Raw genomic sequence first — 6,203 nt, forward strand, 5'->3', positions numbered from 1 at the left:
TTTCTAGTTCCTTTTCTACTCCCTTGGCAGGCCAAACCATGTTATCACCATGGTTGTAGGGGCTCCAAGCAAAGTCAGTAGGGTGCAAACCATTTCATAGTTTTGGTTTGGAACCTTGAGGCTACTCTGTTGACTTAACCTCCAGTCATAAAACAAAGACAGGTCTCCCAAGCAACTTGCCTTAAAATAGGCAGGAACTTTCCTTTTTTTTTTTTTAAATTTTTTATTAGATATTTTCTTCATTTGCATTTCAAATGCTATCCCGAAAGTCCCCTATACCATTCCCTTGCCCTGCTCCCCTACCCATCCACTCCCACTTCTTGGCCCTGGCATTCCCCTGTACTGGGGCATATGGAGTTTGCAAGACCAAGGGGCCTCTCTTCCCAATTATGGCCAACTAGGCCATCTTCTGCTACATATGCAGCTAGAGACACGAGCTCCGGGGTACTGGTTAGTTCATATTGTTGTTCCACCTATAGGGTTGCAGACCCGTTCAGCTTCTTGGGTACTTTCTCTAGCTCCTCCATTGGGGGCCCTGTGTTCCATCCAATAGATGGCAATGAGCATCCACTTCTGTATTTGCCAGGCACTGGCATAGTCTCATAAGAGACAGCTATATCAGGGTCCTGTCAGCAAAATCTTGCTGGCATATGTAATAGTGTCTGTGTTTGGTGGCTGGTTATGGTATGGATCCTCGGGTGGGGCAGTCTCTGGATAGTCCTTCCTTCTGTCTGAGTTCCAAACTTTGTCTCTGTAACTCCTTTCATGGGTATTTTGTGCCCCATTCTAAGGAGGGATGAAGTATCCACACTTTGGTCTTCCTTCTTCTTGATTTCCTTGTGTTTTGCAAATTATATCTTGGGTATTCTCCTCCATTACTGGTGGGATTGCAAGCTTGTACAACCACTCTGGAAATCAGTCTGGTGGTTCCTCAGAAAATTGGACATAGTACTACCGGAAGATCCAGCAATACCTCTCCTGGGCATATACCCAGAAGATGTTCCAACTGGTAATAAGGACACATGCTCCACTATGTTCATAATTATTTATAATAGCCAGAAGCTAGAAAAAAACACAGATGTCCCTCAACAAAGGAATGGATACAGAAAATGTGGTACATTTACACAATGAAGTACTACTCAGCTATTAAAAGGAATGAATTTATGAAAGTCTTAGGCAAACGATGGATATGGAGAATATCATCCTGAGTGAGTTAACCCAATCACAAAAGAAACTTAGAATACCCAAGGAACTTTCCATTTTCAGTATGCTAATCTACACTGGCTTTTAGTTTTAGGAGCACACCCAAACTACATCTGACAATTGCAATATTTATAGACTTAAGCTTTTAAATTTTGTTGGCAATTAGGTTTTCTATGTCCTAAAATCAAATTTATCCTATAATAACTTAGAACCTGGAAAAAAGCTTCATTGAGAACCTGTAAAACGTTTTAGGCTCCGTTAAGATTTGAGCAAAGACAGGAGGGCTCAAGGAAAATTTGTTGAGGGCCTTAGAGCCCAGAGTGATACTGGAGAAGGTCTCTGGTCTCAGCAAGAACCTGTCAGAAGTTTAGACTACAATAAGAAGGGGAATGTCTTCAAACACCATGAAAACCTGGTAATTGCCTTATATCTGCTATGAGAACCTGGGAATATTTTTAGGCTCCAATAAATCCCTCAGTTTAGACTTAGACTACAGTGAAAATCCTGGACAGGCTGTAAGAAAAGTGACAAATCTGTGAGGCCTTAAGTCCCAGTAAGAACCTACAGAAGGTCCCAAGACACCAGTAAAAATGGGGGAAAACGTAAGGCCCATTGAGAAGTTGGGAAAGGTCTTAGGTTTCAACAGACATTGGGGATGAACTGAGATCACAGTGTGCCCTGAAGAAGGCCTTAATCAGTAAGGTAAACCTGATGGGACAATGCCAAAATATGTCCCCTGAGCACTGATGCCATGCAACAGATCTGGTATAAAGGGTACTTACTTGGGGAAAGGAGAGAAGTAAGAACCTGGGCAAGTATAATGGCAGAGGAGTGAGCCACAAGGGCAGAAAGCAGAAGGGAGAGGTATGAGGACATGGAAAAAGGATAGAGGCAGATGAGTGGACATGATAAGCAGACAGATGGGAGCATAGAAGTCAGAGAAGAGCAAGGCACAGAGAAGGACAGAAACAGGGAGAGAGAGACCTGCTGGGAACAGAGAGAAAGAAAGAAAAAAATTGGAACACACATACACACACACACACACACACACACAGAGAGAGAGAGAGAGAGAGAGAGAGAGAGAGAGAGAGAGAGAGAACACAATCCTGGGAGAAGAAAGTACATGTCAGAGATTTGGAAGGGCAACATGGAAATAAACAAACACAGCCTGAAATGGAGTACAGAGGTATAGGAATAGTCATATGGTCAGCCTATAGGCTAGATAGTTGAGTTAAGTTAGATGACCTAGTTTGGAGACTGCCCAAGAAAAAGGTCTAGGCCTTAAGGTATATAGAGGACTCCTTATCATTATTTATACCACTGAAGGCTCCAAGAAAGTCCTGCTATACTTCTCTATGTTATCACTTAAATGAAAGACTTGCCCAGGTTCTCCCTGGAGCATGGTTCGTAAAGGTTCAACAGGTTTTCAATGGGTATGAACATTTCCTTATATCTCCACTGTGGTCTTCATGTGGTCAGTGTGGCTGAAGGCTTTCCCCAGGTTCTCACTGGTATCTACAACCTTCTCCAATGTGTCATTTAGACCTTAGACCTTACCCAATATCTTGCTGGGCCTAAAAACTTCTACATGCTCTCATTGGGTTAAGGCCTTCTCTAATTTGTCACTGCAATCTTGAGGTCAAAAGCCTTCCCCAGGTTCACCATGGCCTAAAACCTTCTATAGAGTATCGTTGGAACTTAAGACATTCCTCAATATCTCCTAGAACCTAAAGCCCTTCAGATGTTCTCACTGTGCCTTAAAGCTTTACCCAGGTTTTCACTGGAGCCTAAGGAGTTATCCTGGTTAGAGTTTCCATTGCTATGAAAAGACACCATGAACATGGAAACTTTTATAAAAACAACATTTAATTGTGGCTGGCTTACAGGTTCAGAGGTTCAGTCCATTATCTTCAGTGCAGGAGAATGGCAGCATCCAAGCAGGCATGGCACAGCAGGAGTTGAGAGCACAACATCTTGTTCCCAAAGCAAGCAGGAGAAGACTAGCATACCCAGGCAGCAAGGAGGAAGCTCTCAAAGCCCACACACACACACAGTGACACCTTTCCTCCAACAAGGCCACACCTCCAAATAGTGCCACTCCCTGGGTGAAGCATATTCAAACCACCACAGGAGCTGATCATGCAGTGTCTCACTGGTATCTAAAAATGTTCCCAAATCCTCACATATTTTATATGTGACTGAAAAATCTCATATATAAATCTCACAGGTTTTCACTGGGTCTAAGGGCCCTCCCCATGTTTTTACTGGGCTATAAACCCTTCTAAAGGTTCTAGATGTTGCCTAAAGACTTTCCACTTTGTTACTTAGGTCTAAGACCTTCCCCTGGTTCTCACTGAGTCTTAAGCCCTGTCAGAGTTCTCATTGAAATATAAGCCATAACCCAAGATTTCACTAGGTCCTAAAACATATTCCCAAACTCTTAAAGGTTTTATAAATCTCCAACCGATTTCACCGGGTCTGAAGGCTTTCCCCATGTTCTTTCTATGGCCTAAAACCTCTGCAGGTTCTCACTTGGACTTAAGGCTTCTGCATGTACTAACTGTGACCTCAGACCTTCCTTTAAGGCTCATTGAGACCTTAGGGCTTCTCTGGGTTCTCAGTGTACCTAAACCTTTCTACAGGTTCTCCCTGGGCCTAAGACATATCTCAGGGTCTCCCATGCTGCCTAAAATCTTTCCCATATACTCACTATGTGCTAGAGTCCTTTAGGTTATCAGTGAGTTTTATTTCCTTTGGTTATCACTGGGGCTTAAAGTCTGTCCAAGTTATCATTGGGGTCTAAGGCCTGTCCAAGTTATCATTGGGGCCTAAGGCCTTCCTAGGTTTCCATTGGTATCTAAGGAGTTCTGTACAGTATCCATGGGGCCTAATGCTTTCCCTAATCATCACTGGGGTCTAAGATTTTACCTATGGTCTCATGCTTTAAAGCCTTGTATTTCACTGGAGCCTAAGGCATTATGCAGGGTCTATCTAACAGGCTCTTAAAGTTTTCCCAATTTCTGACAACAGGTTTTACAAGACCTTTGACATATTTCCACTTGGTCTAAAGGCATTCCTCGTTTTTTTGTTTGTTTGGTTGGTTGGTTGGTTGGTTTTGTTTGGTTTTGTTTGGTTTGGTTTGCCTTATTCACTTTACATCCTGCTTACAGCCTCCTGGTCACCCCCTCTCACAATTCTTCCCTCATCCCCTTCACCTCTGAGAAGGTGAGACCTCCATGGGTATCACCCCACCCTGGCATTTCAAGTCACTGAGAGGCGAGGTGCTTCCTCTCACATTGAGGCCAGACAAGGCAGTCCAATTAAAAGAACACATCCCACCTACAGGCAACAGCTCTAGTTGTTCAGGACTCACATGAAGACCAAGCTGCACATCTGCTACATATGTATGGTGAGGCCTAGGTCCAACCTATGTATGTTCTTTGGTTGGTGGTTCAGACACACCTCCTGTAGCCAGGAAGGAACCCCAGTGGAGTGATAGAAACACCAACTCATGAACAAAAGTTTCAACCCCAAATTTATCCTGTCTACAAGAAATGTAAGGAGCAGAGACTGAGGGAATGGCCATAAAATAACCAGCCTAACTTGAGACCCATCCCATGGGCAAGCACCAATCCCTAACATTATTAATGATACTCTGTTATGCTTACAAACATGAGCATGTTGCTCTTTGAGAGGCTCCACCCAGCACCTGATTCAGATACCGACACCCATAGCCAAACAGTGAATGGAGTTTGGGGACTCTTATGGAAAAATAGGAGGAAGGATTGCAGGTCCCAAAGGTGATAGGAACTCCGCAGGTAGACCAACAGTGTCAACTAGCCTGGACCTTCCCCATGTATTACCAGGGCCTCAGACCTAAAGCCTTTTATGGTGTCTCTGAGTTTCAAACCCTTCCCTGTGTTTTCTCTAAGTCTTAAGCTTTGCCCAGGTTCATACTGTAACCTAAAGTGTTACCCAGAATTTCACTGGGTCCTTAATCTTTCCTCGAGTTCTCACATCTTCCATAAGATCATCAAATATCTTCACTGTGTTTGAAAGCTTTCCTTGTTCACAATGTGCTTAAAACCTTCCATAGGCTGAAGGTCTTCCACATTTTCTATAATCTAAGCCCTTTCCCCAAAGATTCACAACAAACTAAAGCTTTCTCCAACTTCTCCTTGGGGCCTAAAATCTTTTACAAGATCACACTGGGGCCTAGGGACTTCTCAGGCTTTCACTGGGGTATAAAGCCTTCTCCAAAATATAGTCGATTCCTTTGGCCTGCCTCAGGTTCTCACTGGGTCATAAAGCTTTGTCCCAGGTCACAATGGAACATAGGCATTAAACAAAAACAAAAACAAAAACAAAAACTGGATCCTTAACATTTTCCTGCATTCTCTCAGGGTATATAGGACTGGGACAGGGTTTCACTAGGTCTGAAGATTTTCCCCATTTCTCACTGTGGCCTAAAACCTCCTACAGGTTCTCACTAGATCTTAAGGTATTTTTTTTCAGGGTCTCAATGGGAACTAAGGTCTGTCCCTTGTTATCACTTGGTCTTAAAGTTTTACTAGGTTCTGACTGAAGATCTAACCCAGCTGTTCTAGATAGTTTTCTATCTGCTATACACAAGCTAAAATTATCAGAGTGGAAGAAACCCCAAATTACAAATTACCTCCGTAAGATTGGTGTGTGACCCAAGATGTAATAAGGTCACTTGCTCCACTATGTTATAGCAGCCTTATTTATAATAGCCAGAAGCTGCAAAGAGCCCAGTTGTTCCTCAACAGAGGAATGGATACAGAAAATGTGGTACATTTACACAATGGAGTAGTACGTAACTGTTAAAAACAATGAATTTATGAAATTCTTAGACAAATGGATGGATCTGGAGGATATCATCCTGAGTGAGGTAACCGAATGACAAAAGAACACACATGATATGCCCTCATTGATAAATGGATACTAGCCCAGATGCTCAGAATCCTTCTTAGAAGGGG

Source organism: Mus musculus, chromosome 7, assembly GCF_000001635.26.
Source record: "Mus musculus strain C57BL/6J chromosome 7, GRCm38.p6 C57BL/6J".
Taxonomy (NCBI): Eukaryota; Metazoa; Chordata; class Mammalia; order Rodentia; family Muridae; genus Mus; species Mus musculus.